This window comes from Arachis stenosperma, chromosome 10, assembly GCF_014773155.1.
Source record: "Arachis stenosperma cultivar V10309 chromosome 10, arast.V10309.gnm1.PFL2, whole genome shotgun sequence".
In the NCBI taxonomy this organism is placed as follows: domain Eukaryota; kingdom Viridiplantae; phylum Streptophyta; class Magnoliopsida; order Fabales; family Fabaceae; genus Arachis; species Arachis stenosperma.
In genome coordinates, this window is record NC_080386.1 from 19774271 (window position 1) to 19790547 (window position 16277).

At 36.1% G+C, this 16277-nt stretch overlaps 2 pseudogenes; one reads left to right on the forward strand and one right to left on the reverse strand.

Annotated features, from left to right (window-relative positions):
- Positions 1-9941, reverse strand: part of LOC130956833 (uncharacterized) — a 31402-nt pseudogene extending 21461 nt beyond the window's left edge.
- A 1707-nt stretch (positions 9942-11648) lies between these two features.
- On the forward strand, positions 11649-15757 carry LOC130956834 (psbP domain-containing protein 3, chloroplastic-like; annotated as a pseudogene).
- Positions 15758-16277: the final 520 nt, after the last annotated feature.

Here is a 16277-nt window from a genome sequence, read left to right on the forward strand (position 1 = left end):
ACCAAGTTTTTGGCGCCGTTGCCGGGGATTATTTGAGTTTGAACAACTAAAGGTTTATTTTATTTCTTAGATTAGGAATAATTTATTTTTATTATTTTTATTGCTATAGAGTCATCAAATTCTGATAGGATAGTTTCTTTTTCAGAAATTTCTTTTCAAAATATTATTTTTCTTTATTAATTGTTAATTTTTCGTGAGTTTAGTGTCTTGTTCTAAGTTTGGTGTTAATTGCATATTTTATATTTTCTCTAAAAAAAAAATTTCGTGTTAGTGTTCTAGGTTCTTCCTTGATCTTCAAGTTGTTCTTGCTTATTTTTCTTGTTTGATCTTGAGTTTTTCTTGCTTTGTGTCTTTTCTTGTTTCACTTGTGTTCTTTTTAAAGCATTAATTGAAATATCTAGAACAAGTGTTATATTTATTCCCAATTGGCTAGAGTATTGGCTTATATTCTTGATAATTGGGTATACACTTTGGAACCTTTTTCAAAAATAATTTTTCTTGATTTAATCTTGTGCCAAACTTTAAGTTTGGTGTTTTCTTGTTAATCTTTCATAATTTTCGAAAATTTTATTAAAGTTTTCTAAAAATTTTAAGTTTGGTGTTCTTTCTTGTGTTCTTGGTGTTCTTGTGAATCTTCAAAGTGTTCTTGAGTTTTTCTTGTATCTTGATCTTAAAATTTTTAAGTTTGGTGTTCCTTGGTGTTTTCCCTCCAAAAATTTTCGAAAATAAGGAACATTAGATCTAAAAATTTTAAGTCTTGTGTCTTTTGTGTGTTTTTCTCTTTCATCATAAAATTCAAAATTCAAAAAAAAAAAATTTATTTTCTAACTAATTTTGAACTACTTTTTTCGAAATTTTTACATAAAAATTCAATTTTCAATTTCAAAATATTTCCACTTTCTTTTATTTATTTCGTTTTTATTTTATTAATTTTTATAAAATAAATAATATCAACATATATACCATTTCTTTTATTCCAACATGGAATTAAGTGGGAATGAACAGTCCAAGAGGACTCTGGGGTCATATGCTAACCCCACTACTGCTTCATATGGGAGTAGTATCTGTATACCCTCCATTGGAGTTAGTAGCTTTGAGTTGAATCCTCAGCTCATTATCATGGTGCAGCAAAACTGTCAGTATTCCGGTCATCCACATGAAGAACCTACAGAATTTCTGGCACAATTTTTGCAAATTGCTGACACAGTACATGATAAGGAAGTGGATCAGGATGTCTACAGATTATTACTGTTTCCATTTGCTGTAAAAGATCAAGCTAAGAGGTGGTTAAATAACCAGCCTAAGAACAGCATAAAAACATGGAAGCAGCTGTCAGAAAAATTCCTGAATCACTATTTCCCTCCAAAACGGATGACACAGCTAAGGCTAAGCATCCAAGGCTTCAAACAAGGAGATAATGAATCTCTTTATGATGCCTGGGAGAGATACAGAGAGATGCTAAGAAAATGCCCCTCTGAAATGTTTTCAGAATGGGTGCAATTAGACATCTTCTACTATGGGCTTACAGAAAAAGCTCAGATTTCTTTGGACCACTCAGCTGGTGGATCTATACATATGAGAAAAACAATTGAAGAGGCTCAAGAGCTTATTAATACAGTTGCCAGAAATCAATATCTGTACCTAAGCAGTGAATCTTCCATGAAAGAAGAAGCTAAAACAGTAACTGCTGAACTCAGTCCGGTGGATCAGGCTAATGAATTCAATCAACAATTAGACTTTCTAACTCAGCAGCTAGCCGAATTCAAGGAAATATTACAGGAAACAAGAATGGCTAACAGGAACATAGAAGTACAATTAAAGCAGACAGAAAAGCAACTGTCAAAACAAATAATAGAAGAATGCCAAGCAGTTCAATTAAGAAGTGGGAAAACATTAAATACCTCACTTCAAGGCAGCAGGAAACCAAGAAATGAACAGGTGGATACTCAAAATCCCTCTGAGGACAATCAGAGCCCAGAGAGGAATAAAGCTGGCGCTGAACGCCCAGACCATGCTCATTCCTGGCGTTCAACGCCAGAAACAAGCATGAATCTGGCGTTGAACGCCCAAAGGGAGCATGGTTCTGGCGTTCAAACGCCAGTAACAAACAAGGAAGTGGCGTCTAACGCCACTCCAGCTCCCACCACTGGCATTCAAATACCAGTGGGGAATCAGTCACATACAAGTGCTGATAACAACTCTTCTAAAAAGGCTTGCCAACCCACTTCTGTAGGTAATAAACCTGCAGCAACTAAGGTTGAGGAATACAAAGCCAAAATGCCTTATCCTCAAAAACTCCGCCAAGCGGAACAGGATAAGCAATTTGCCCGCTTTGCAGACTATCTCAGGACTCTTGAAATAAAGATTCCGTTTGCAGAAGCACTTGAGCAAATACCCTCTTATGCTAAGTTCATGAAAGAGATCTTAAGTCATAAGAAGGATTGGAGGGAAACTGAAAAAGTTTACCTCACTGAAGAATGCAGTGCAGTCATTCTGAAAAGCTTACCTGAGAAGCTTAAAGATCCTGGGAGCTTTATGATACCATGCACATTAGAGGGTACTTGCACCAAGCAAGCTTTATGTGATCTTGGGGCAAGTATCAACCTAATACCTGCATCTACTATCAGAAAGCTTGGTTTAACTGAAGAAATCAAACCAACCAGGATATGTCTTCAACTTGCTGATGGCTCCATTAAATACCCATCAGGTGTGATTGAGGACATGATTGTCAAGGTTGGGCCATTTGCCTTTCCTACTGACTTTGTGGTGCTGGAAATGGAGGAGCACAAGAGTGCAACTCTCATTCTAGGAAGACCTTTCCTAGCAACTGGCCGAACCCTCATTGACGTCCAAAAAGGGGAAGTAACCTTAAGAGTCAATGAGGAGGAGTTCAAGTTGAATGTTGTCAAAGCCATGCAACATCCAGACACCCCAAATGACTGCATGAGTGTTGATATTATTGACTCTCTGGTAAGAGAGGTCAATATGGCTGAGAGTCTCGAATCAGAGCTAGAGGACATCCTTAAAGACGTCCAGCCTGATCTGGAGGAGTCAGAGAAAATAGTAGAACCTCTGAAAATCCCTCAGGAAGAGGAGAAACCTCCTAAACCCGAGCTCAAACCATTACCACCTTCCCTAAAATATGCATTCTTGGGAGAAGGTGATACCTTTCCTGTAATCATAAGCTCTACCTTAGAGCCACAGGAAGAGGAAGCACTGATTCAAGTGCTAAGGACACACAAGACAGCTCTTGGGTGGTCCATCAGTGATCTTAAGGGCATTAGCCCAGCTAGATGCATGCACAAGATCCTACTGGAGGGTGACGCCAAGCCAGTGGTTCAACCACAAAGGCGGCTGAACCCAGCCATGAAGGAAGTAGTGCAGAAAGAGGTCACTAAATTACTAGAGGCTGGGATTATTTATCCTATTTCTGACAGCCCCTGGGTGAGCCCTGTCCAAGTCGTCCCTAAGAAAGGTGGCATGACAGTGGTTCATAATGAAAAAAATGAACTGGTTCCTACAAGAACAGTTACTGGGTGGCGCATGTGTATTGATTACAGAAGGCTCAATACAGCCACCAGAAAGGATAATTTTCCTTTACCATTCATAGACCAGATGCTAGAAAGACTAGCAGGTCATGAATACTACTGCTTCCTGGATGGATATTCAGGTTATAATCAAATTGCAGTAGATCCCCAGGATCAGGAGAAAACGGCATTCACATGCCCATCTGGAGTATTTGCATACAGAAGGATGCCATTTGGGCTATGCAATGCACCTGCAACCTTTCAGAGGTGCATGCTCTCAATCTTCTCTGATATGGTGGAAAAATTTCTGGAAGTCTTTATGGATGACTTTTCAGTGTTTGGAGACTCATTCAGCTCCTGCCTTAACCATTTAGCACTTGTTTTAAAGAGATGCCAAGAGACCAACCTGGTTTTAAACTGGGAAAAGTGTCACTTTATGGTGACTGAAGGAATTGTCCTTGGGCACAAAATCTCAAACAAGGGAATAGAGGTGGATCAAGCTAAAGTGGAAGTAATTGAAAAATTACCACCACCCACCAATGTTAAGGCAATCAGAAGCTTTCTGGGGCATGCAGGATTCTACAGGAGGTTTATAAAGGATTTTTCAAAAATCGCCAAACCTCTGAGCAACCTGCTAGCTGCTGACACGCCATTTATCTTTGATAAAGAGTGTCTGCAGGCATTTGAGACTCTGAAAGCTAAATTGGTTACAGCACCAATCATCTCTGCACCAGACTGGACTTTACCATTTGAGTTGATGTGTGATGCCAGTGACCATGCCATTGGTGCAGTGTTGGGACAAAGGCATGACAAGCTTCTGCACGTCATTTATTATGCTAGCCGTGTTCTAAATGACGCACAGAAGAACTACACAACCACAGAAAAAGAGCTACTTGCAGTGGTTTACGCCATTGACAAATTCAGATCCTATTTAGTAGGATCAAAAGTGATTGTGTACACTGATCATGCTGCTCTTAAATATCTACTCACAAAGCAGGATTCAAAACCCAGACTCATCAGATGGGTGTTGCTTCTGCAAGAGTTTGATATAGAAATAAGAGACAGAAAAGGGACAGAGAATCAAGTGGCAGATCACCTGTCCCGAATAGAACCAGTGGAAGGGGCGTCCCTCCCTCTCACTGAGATCTCTGAAACCTTTTCGGATGAGTAACTGTTTGCCATCCAGGAAGTGCCATGGTTTGCAGACATTGCAAACTACAAGGCAGTGAAATTCATACCCAAAGAGTACAGTAGGGTGCAATCAAAGAAATTAATCACAGATGCAAAGTACTATCTTTGGGATGAGCCATATCTCTTCAAGAGATGTGCAGACGGAGTAATCCGTAGATGTGTGCCTAAAGAAGAAGCACAGAAGATCCTTTGGCATTGCCATGGATCATAGTATGGAGGACATTTTGGAAGTGAACGAACAGCCACAAGAGTCCTCCAAAGTGGCTTCTACTGGCCTACTCTCTATAAAGACTCCCGAGCGTTTGTGCTTAATTGTGACAGTTGCCAAAGATCCGGCAATCTACCTCACAGTTATGCCATGCCTCAACAAGGGATCTTGGAGATTGAGTTGTTTGATGTATGGGGTATTGACTTCATGGGACCCTTCCCACCATCATACTCAAACACTTATATTCTGGTGGCAGTGGATTATGTATCCAAATGGGTGGAGGCTATTGCAACACCCACCAATGACACTAAAACAGTGTTAAAATTCCTCCAGAAACACATCTTCAGCAGATTTGGTATCCCTAGAGTGTTAATTAGTGATGGGGGCACTCATTTCTGCAATAAACAGCTTTATGCTGCTCTGGTTCGTTATGGAGTTAGCCACAGGGTAGCTACTCCATATCATCCACAAACTAATGGGCAAGCTGAAGTCTCAAATAGAGAACTCAAAAGAATCCTGGAACGGACTGTAATTAACCATAGAAGGGATTGGGCAAGAAGCTTGGATGATGCTCTGTGGGCATACAGAACAGCATTCAAGACCCCTATAGGGACCTCTCCATACCAGCTTGTGTATGGAAAGGCTTGTCACTTGCCAGTGGAACTGGAACACAAAGCCTATTGGGCAACCAGATCCCTAAACCTTGATGCCAAGTTAGCCGGAGAAAAACGATTGCTCCAGTTAAATGAGCTAGAGGAATTTAGACTCAATGCTTTCGAAAATGCAAAGATTTACAAAGAGAAAGTGAAAAGATGGCATGATAAGAAATTGTCATCCAGAGTCTTTGAGCCGGGGCAGAAAGTTCTGTTATTTAATTCTAGGCTCAAATTATTCCCCGGGAAATTAAAATCCCGGTGGAGAGGTCCATATGTCATTACAAACGTATCACCATATGGATACATAGAGCTTCAGGATAATGACTCTAACAAAAAGTTCATTGTTAATGGACAAAGAGTCAAACATTATCTTGAAGGCAATTTTGAGCAAGAATGCTCAAAACTGAGGCTTGATTAAAACTCAGTAATAGTCCAGCTAATGACATTAAAGAAGCGCTTGCTGGGAGGCAACCCAGCCAATCACAAAATTTAATTTTATTCGTATTAATTAGTTAATTGATTTTTACAGGTATATGTCAAGGTATCTTCAAGGTAAAATAGCAATTGGTTGGATTCACTGAGTTATAAGGGAAATTGGAAGCTCACTGGCGTGAAAAAGCCAGTAAGAAACATTTTGGGCGTTGAACGCCCAAAAGAAGCACCCACTGGGCGTTCAACGCCAGTAAGGGTAGCCTTCTGGGCGTTAAACGCCAGAAAGGAGCATCTTCTGGGCGTTAAACGCCAGAAAGAAGCACCTTCTGGGCGTTTAACGCCAGAGTGTTAGCATCCTGGGCGTTCAGAAAAACGCCCAGTGACAAAGGACTTCCTGGCGTTCAACGCCAGAAAGAAGCATCAGCTGGGCGTTGAACGCCCAGGAGAAGCAGCATTTGGGCGTTAAACGCCCAAAACATGCATCGTTTGGGTGTTTAACGCCAGGATGGTGGGGAGGAGGTAAAATTCGTTTTTCTTTACAATTTTTCTAAATCTTTTTTGTTTCAATTCATGATTTCTTGCATAAACATGTTTCAAAATGTCATTCTTCAAAATCAAATTAGTTTTCTAAGAACCCTAATTTCTAAAATCCCTTTTTCAAAAATATCAAATGTATCTTAATTCATAAACACAAATCTTTTTCCAATCCAATTCTTTTTCAAATATTTTTAATTTCTTCTCATATCTTTTTCAACTCATCTTATCTTTTTTCGAAACTGCCTCTCCTTCTATTCCTCTCCTTTCCTTTCTTTTGCTTGAGGACAAGCAAACCTCTAAGTTTGGTGTGATTTGCCATGATCACTGAGTTAAAACTCATTAAGATCATGGCACCTAAGGGAACAGGAAGAGCAAGGATGTGAACTTAAGGGAGCTAAAGCGTCAGAAATTAATTCTTGAAGGCACCCCACAGACTAGAGGAACATCCACTTCCCAAAATACAGGTTGTTAAGTTCTAATTCTAGCTTTAACTCTGTGATAGTATTATTATAGGATTTTACCTTAGAAGTTATATATAGTAGTAGTAATTAGTATATCTATTTTGATTTTATTTCCAATTAAGCTATAATTTATTTTTCTCATCATCATCAGGCATGAATAAAGTAGTAGATTTTTTTAGAATAAAGAAGTAATCTATATTTTTTGAGTTCTTAATAATAAAAATTATAATTAATTACATGTGGTGGCAATACTTTTTGTTTTCTGAATGAATGCTTGAACAGTGCATAAATTTTATCTTGAATTTTATGAATATTGGCTCCTGAAAGAATGAGGAACATGAAAAATATTATTGATGATCTGAAAAATCATGAAATTGATTCTTGAAGCAAGAAAAAGCAGTGAAAAAGAAAGCTTGCAAAAAAAAAAAAAAAAAGAAGGAGCAGTAGAAAAAGCCAATAGCCCTTAAAACCAAAAGGCAAGGGTAAAAAGGATCCAAGGCTTTGAGCATTAATGGATAGGAGGGCCCAAGGAAATAAAATCCAGGCCTAAGCGGCTAAACCAAGCTGTCCCTAACCATGTGCTTGTGGCATGCAGGTCCAAGTTACAAACTTGAGACTGAGTGGTTAAAGTCGTGATCCAAGGCAAACAGAGTGTGCTTAAGAGCTCTGGATACCTCTGACTGGGGACTTTAGCAAAGCTAAGTCACAATCTGAAAAGGTTCACCTAGTCATGTGTCTGTGGCATTTGTGTATCTGGTGGTAATACTGGAAAACAAAGTGCTTAGGGCCACGGCCAAGACTCATAAAATAACTGTGTTCAAGAATCAACATACTACACTAGGAGAGTCAATAATACTATCTGAATTCTGAGTTCCTAAGGATGCCAATCATTCTGAAATTCAAAAGATACAGGGAGATGCCAAAACTGTTCAGAAACAAAAAGCTACAAGCCCCGCTCATCTAATAAGAATCTGAGCTTCATTTAAAACTCTAAAATATTATTACTTCTTAATTTCTGTTAGAACTTATTTTATTCATCTAGTTGCTTGAGGACAAGCAACAGTTTAAGTTTGGTGTTGTGATGAGCGGATATTTTATACGCTTTTTAGGGGTAATTTCATGTAGATTTTAGTATGTTTTAATTAGTTTTTAATAGAATTTTATTAGTTTTTAAGCAAAAATCATATTTCTGGACTTTACTATGAGTGTGTGTATTTTTCTGTGATTTCAGGTATTTTCTGACTGAAATTGAGCAAGCTGAGCAAAAATCTGAGTTAGGCTGAAAAAGGACTGCTGATGCTGTTGGATCCTGACCTCCCTGCACTCGAAATAGATTTTCTGGAGCTACAGGAGTCCAATTGGCGCGCTCTCAACGGCGTTGGAAAGTAGACATCCAGGGCTTTCCAGCAATATATAATAGTCCATACTTTGCGCGAAGATAGACGACGTAACATGGCATTGAACGCCAAGTTCATGCTGCTGTCTGGAGTTAAACGCCAGAAAAACGTCATGATCCGGAGTTGAACGCCCAAAACACGTCATAACCTGGAGTTTAACGCCAAGAAAGGCCTCTACTCGTGGATAGCTTTAGTCTCAGCCCCAGCACACACCAAGTGGGCCCCAGAAGTGGATTTCTGCACCAATTATCTTTGTTTACTCATTTTCTGTAAACCTAGGTTACTAGTTTACTATTTAAACAACTTTTAGAGACTTATCTTGGACCTCATGACATTTTCAGATCTCAATTACATACTTTTTGATGGCATGAGTCTCTAAACTCCATTGTTGGGGGTGAGGAGCTCTGCAGCGTCTCGATGAATTAATACAATTCCGTTATTTTCCATTCAAACACGCTTGTTCTTATCTAAGATGTTCATTCGCGCTTAATTATGGAGAAGGTGATGATCCGTGACACTCATCACCTTCCCCAATCCATGAACGTGTGCCTGACAACCACCTCCGTTCTACATCAGACTGAATGAGTATCTCTTAGATTCATTACGCAGAATCTTCGTGGTATAAGCCGGATTGATGGCGGCATTCATGAGAATCCGGAAAGTCTAAACCTTGTCTGTGGTATTTCGAGTAGGATTCTGGGATTGAATGACTGTGATGAGCTTCAAACTCCTGAAGGCTGGGCGTTAGTGACAGACGCAAAAGAATCAATGGATTCTATTCCAACCTGATTGAGAACCGACAGATGATTAGCCGTGCTGTGACAGAGCATAGGAACATTTTCACTGAGAGGATGGGAGGTAGCCATTGACAACGGTGACACCCTACATAGAGCTTGCCATTGAAGGAACCTTGCGTGTGGGAAGAGGATTTCAAGGAAAAGTAGAAATTCAAAGGACAAAGCATCTCCAAAACTCCAACATGTTTCTCATTACTGCACAACAAGTAACACTGTTATTCTCTTTTATTTTTATAATCAAATCTGGTAATTTCACTTTTAATCCTATTGGCCTCCTGACTAAGATTAATAAAATAAACATTGATTGCTTCAAGCCAATAATCTCCGTGGGATCGACCCTTACTCACGTAAGGTATTACTTGGACGACCCAGTGCACTTGCTGGTTAGTTGTGCGAATCACAAATTCGTGCACCACTCTACCTGTCTGGGATTCACAAGATGACCATAGCTTGCTTCATACCAACAATCTCTGTGGGACCGACCCTTACTCACGTAAGGTTTATTACTTGGACGACCCAGTACACTTGCTGATTAGTTGAACGGAGTTGTGTCCACACATAGTAAAGAGCTATTATCTCGAATTAAATTTCATACAAATACAAAGAGTACGAATCATAATTTCGTCCACTAGAAAGTTTGTTCTTGATGCTATGGCAGAGATAGGCATGGTACCCTATTGTTATGAAGAGGCTCAAAGGAACCAATATGGTGTCCAAATAAACTGCTATTCTCATCATCTTTCATTCTGATTAACCATGAATTCGAAATTGAAAATGCATTCTTATAATAATGGGGATTTAGTGGGAATATCCCAACAATGCACCACACTTCCGTAAACAATGCCATAAATGAAAAAGCATTATATATATATATATATATATATATATATATATATATATATATATATATATATATATATATATATATATATATATATATATATATATATATATATATAAAGTGGGAGTAAATATGGTAATGTGATCATTGTTCTATTTAATTATTGCTAGTGCTATTTATTGTTCATAATGCACTAGTAGAAATAGTAATAATGGACACCAAACTTGGCATGGGGTGTGAGTCACACTTTCTTTTATATGTAGTTAAGATATAAAATATGACAACGTATAGGAGCTAATGGAATATTTGTACAATGTGTACAATGGAGGTTTAGGGAGTATTAGAGATATAACCGTTAGGTAGTGTTTGTTTTGAGATATTGAGACAGAGACTGGGAGACTGAAATTCAGTATCATGCATGTTTGTTGGTTTAGAAACTGGTACTAAAATTTCTGCCTTTGTCTCTAAAATTTCAATATTTTAATACTTCCGAAAAATGGTGACACAGGGGACTAAAATTTTTAGAGATGGAGACTGAAACTTTAATAATATTTTATACCTAAAATATCTTTATTTCAATTAATTAATTCCAATTTTACCATTTGTACAAATTAAATTGAAATTTCATTCTTGTTTTAATTTCTGTCTTCCACTTTGTACCAAACAGAATACTAAAATTTATTTCAATCTCAGTCTCTTAGTCTCTGTCTCTCAGTCTCAGTCTTTCTGTCTCTGTCTCTCCACCAAACGCTATCTTAGTGTTACCTTTTTCCATCGGCTGAAACTTTTGGGATGATTAGTATCATGATATGGTATTAGAATTCTAGATCTGAAAGGTCAAGAGTTCGATCCTTCACTACGCCAAATTGACTATATAGTCACACTTATTTTATGACACTTATTTTAAATGTCTCCATTTAATAATATTGTGACACTTATGCAACTAATTTTTTAGCCGTCAGTAAAAATCTCTCTCCTCCTTCGTTTATGTTTTATTAATTCCAAATTCATTTGAAGATGAGAAGCTAACGAAGCAAAGCGAAGAGAAGAGAAAGTAGCGTCACAGCCTTCAATAGTTCGTATTCACCGTTCGCCCACCGTTCACCGATCGCCATTACCGCCATTCGCCGGTCACTATTCACTGTTTTCTGTCCCCTGGCCGTCCCTTCCCCTCCCCTCTTTTATGAGTGCAAACCCTAATTTCCCTTCCAGCGGCTTTTTCTTCTCTTTAAACTCAAAACCGATAGTGAGTATTTGAATATTCTTCTATTTTTTCCCTCTGTAATTTCTTTGTTTTTGCTTATTAGCGTTTGTTGTGCTGAAGTTGTTGCAATTGTTTATTTTTGGTGCTCTATTTTGCTGCAATTTATCATAATGATTATATGCTCATTGATATTTGCAGTTTTGATTTTGAAATCTCTTATTTCTTTTTAATTTTACTAGCACTCAACATGTTCGATGAAATGCTTCAACTAGATTTCTTTGAATTCTCTGATTCTTATTTCTTCTTTTAATAATTATTGTAAAATTGTAAAAGTTTAAATCAATGCAATGATAGTATGGTTGAAGTAAATGCCTATTTTCTAATATATAGGTGAGTGATGCTATGGGACAATGATGTTGTTGTTGTTATCATTTTAGGTACCGGAAACAATACTTGCTATGTTGAGCAAATTGATGGCATTCCTAAATTACAAGGTGGTGTCTCCTCTTCTACAAAAATGGTTAGTAAGAGTAGCATTCTTTCTTCATTACTTTAAGTTATATTTGGATTAACATATTTTAAGTAAAACGTAGGTTATAATAGAAGCTTCCTAGACGTCTCTAGAAATAAATTAAAATAGAAAATCATGCTCTTACTTGTGCTTCTTCAAGTAGGCAGTTACATTTCTCTTTAACGTTAATTAATCAAAACTAAAAGGAAGACAAATCTGTTGTGGCAATAACAGTGCAGTGTGTGTTTGATGATGTGGTTCTTTGGTTAAAGCTTGTTTACTTTTCAATTAATTTACTTTTGTGCTAACGTTATTTACTTTTGATCCTGATGCTCAGTTATTATTTGGACTTTGTATTACAGGTGCTTGTTAACTACGCAAGGTCATCTAAGGAAGCTGACGAGGTTTCCAAGGAGGTATCAGACCTCTCATTTTATAGCATTTTGTCAATATTATTATGTGCAATGTTGCTATTTTGTTATATAGTTTTTAACCCGTTGATTTCATGTTAACTGTGATTAAGCATATTTTTTAACAAGCATAATTCAAAACCTTATGCAATTACTTTCATTTCATACATGTTCTTCATAATTCTTTGGCAATAATGCACAAAACTCAATAATGTATAAGATTAGATATCTTAATTCTCAATCTACTTATTAGTGTTAACGTGTTATCAGTAAATTTCTAATGTGAAAATTCACCTTTCTATTCTTTTTTTGTTTGATATTTGTCATTTTCCTTTCCACTAGAACAAAGGACGGTGAAATTTTTGTAGTGATAAGGATGCAGATGTACAATTCTATCAATTGCTAATAGCCTAATAGACTTTATTAATAACCTACTAAAACTTCTATCAATTGGTGACATAGGGCACCGATAATGGGAGGCTCGGATTGGAGACTGACAAAGACCAATCCTTGAAGACAAGAGACTTCTTAAGCGGTAGTGCTCAATTTTTTATTCACTATCTTATACTTTCAAATTTCTGAAGCATTCAGAGTTGTGCATGTACCCTAAAACTTGGACAGGTATTTCTCTAAACCCTTATGAATGAGCTTTACTATCTAAATTTCGGAGGCACAATTTGGACAGGTATTTCTCTAAAACTTGGGTTTTAGACATCAACTAATTAAGCCAAGTTTATTTTTCATTTAAACTTTTTAGACTTTACATGATTAGGCTTCCTATTTTTTTGATACTTCATAGCATTTAGTATTTGTCTGGTTACAAAGTTTTATTTTGATAATAAATCAATGTTATCATGATTTATACAACGAATATAACTTCTATTACCTTTTTCTATTTTTAGTGACCTTGTCTTTTTACTTTTAATAAGTTCATTCCTAATTTATTATAGTACTCTATTTTCCTTCCTCCTCATTTTAGTTTGAAATAATTCGTGAATAATACCTGGGTAAACTAATAAGCTATGCTAAAGTGTTTCTTACTGCATCTAACCTTACCTTCCGTGTTTTTCTTATCTATTAATGCTTTCAATTTTTAAGATGTGGGCATTCACAACTTTCCTGAGGTAAAAGTTTTTCTCTCTTTTTTAGTGGAATTGTTATTCTCCTTCTCTGAATACTGTGCTACTTTTCCTTATGCGTATTCATGAAGCTGTTACTACTTTCTCTTTCTTTTCTCTTCAACTTTGATCGAGTTTGCATTGTTTCTTATTCCTTATTAACATGTATATTTGTTGACTAATTAGAATAATAATAATAAAGAAAGATGATTACTTTGACAAGAAAGACTATTGATTCAAGATAGTTTCCCTTTTGTTATTGACTCTGTAGGATATCTTGAGAGGCAGTAGAAGTGAAGCATGAATTGATTGAATTGCAAAAGCATATTGATATTTTTGCATCTTTAGTAATTTTTCTTGCTTTAATTTCTTATTTTCTTAGGTTAATCACAGTTTCTTCTTCTAATATCATCACTTTTAAGTATCATTTGCTATTAAATTCTTGCTCTTAGATTATTTTCATAATTTAATTTCTGCTTAAGCTGCTCTTTCTATTAGGATTATTCCAAAGTTATTTTCTTTATATAAGTATCAGTTTTTATGATCTGGTCTTGAAATTTTTGAAATTCTTTTATCTGGTTTTCCTATTTATTTTCTATCATGAGGTGTGATTGTTGTTCATTCATGCAAGCTAATATTAGATTTAGTGGTTCTCATAGTTTCTGCAGCCATTGATGGAATTATCTTCCTGTTTGGGACAACCACTTTGTAACTGTTACTATTAAGCATTGTGACATTTTGTGACTTTTATGCAATTTCATTGATAATAAGTGTTTTTTAAAGTGGTCTTCTACAATAAATTACGTTGAGTATTGGATTTCATCTGCTTTGCTTTGTTATTGTGAGCTATCTTCTTGCTGGATCCCTTATTGGACCAAGAGGTTTAAAATTTATTAGTGAACTTATCTTAGATGTGTCTACTGAGGAGGATGAATCTACACTGATGATGTCAACAAGTTCAAGATAGCTATACCCCCAGGTGAATTCAATTCAATTCCAACTTTAGCATTTCTTCATTTTCATGTGCTTATAATAGATCATTCTATGTGTGTTTATTAGATTGGCAAGTAGGAACAGGAGAGCCCAATGGGTTTAAATTGATTACCGCTTTCTACCCGCAAGAGGCTTCCAATTCCAATGGTATTCATTCTGCCACATCATCCTATCATTGAACTTCTTCTTAAGAGTAAATGTCGGAACCAATTTATTTCAGTGAGCATTGCCATCACGGGTGGGTCCAGATTTTACTAAGATGGAATCGTTTGGTAAAGTGAAAGAATTTGCCGAGACTCTGGTCTGATATTTTTTTACACTTCACTTCAGATTTCTTTTTTTGTTGTTTATTTTCTTTATTTTTTTATTTTTTATTTCTTCTTTGTTCCATGTAATGCTAAATTTCTCACTGTGAATATGAATTGAACAGATTGGTGGGTTGGACAAAAGCTGGCAAAGACCACCAGGTGTGGCTGCCAAACTCATAGATTGTAAATCATCAAAGGGTGCTTACTTCTACTTTTAATTCCACCTATTTCATTATGATATATATGAGTTTTTGTCAAGATTGTGTTATGAAGCATCAATTTACATTTCTTCTAGCTCCATTTCACATTGTCCTATGATATGATATGTGCTAATGTGAGAGAATAACTTTACCTAGTTGTGAATATTGAAGCTTCAGCAATGAAGCCTAACTCAACTCAAACAATGACTTCAGGGTTTTATTACATAGAGTATTCGCTACAAAATCCGGGTGAGAGTCGCAGAACCTTATATTCTGCTATTGGAATTGCATCAAATGGTTGGTATAACAGACTCTACACGGTAACAGGACAGGTTTGAATTTTGATGGCCACATAATGAGAAACATTGTTACTTTTATGTGTTGATTTCTGACTATCATACTTCTGCATGATATTTTAGGAGGTCTTCTTCAAATTGCTATTCTTTCCAAGGTATGATGTTGAGTATATATGTTATGGTCTTCAATAGAATTAAGCATTTATGGTTGAGTTGAGACGGATTCTGAACATCATTTTCCACTTGATTTACAGATATTTGGAGCCAAATTGTCTGAAGGTGTTTTGGTTGACTCATTTCTCTCCATGTCATCAATAGCAGTGGTATATTTTTTCTATTTCTCCAAACCAAAAATTACTGTATATACCCCCTCTATTAAATCAATTAACTAGTCCCACCCCTACAACTTTATCCCAAATCCCAAACCTGAAAACGCTATAAGTTCATTTAATTGTAAATTTTTATGAGCTTGGGGTTATGCCATGTATTTCAAACAAATTCAAATGTGCATTAGTCTTGGTGGTAATCTTTCTTTGGATATTTCTAATTTTCTATTTCATGTTCTATTGCAAGTCCTTTTATTCGTGAATACATTCTAATCATTGTATTCTCTCATTTGCAGAGGACAAGAGTTACTTTGAAGCAATTGTTGAAGTTGGATACTATGTAAAACTTGTAGAATTTAACTTTTGAAATATGTTGTTTCAATTTTTGTAGAGTTTAAATTTGTTGAAATATAATGCCATTTATTATTTTGTTGGTAGACACATAAAATATTATTTATAATAGAAATAATTTTTGTAATAATTAATAAAAGAAAGCATTGATGTTGGAGAGATTATTACAGTTAAAAACAGTTACTAAATACAGGAAAAAATGTCACAGTAATTAATAATTTAGTGACGGTTTTAAATGGAAAAAGTTTCACTAAACACATTGTGACGATTTAAATAGTCAGTAAATGTATCTAAAAATGGTCATAGAAACTGGTAACTTAATGGCGGTTTCAAATTGTCGCTAAAAATTTTATGACGGTTTAAAACAGTCACGAAATAGAAAAAAACGGTCACATCATTTATTAATTTAACGACAGTTTCAAAATGTCGCAAAATACAGTATAAAAAACACTTTTACAAGTGTTACAAATTAGTGACGGTTTTATACTTTAAAAACCGTCACAAACAATTTAG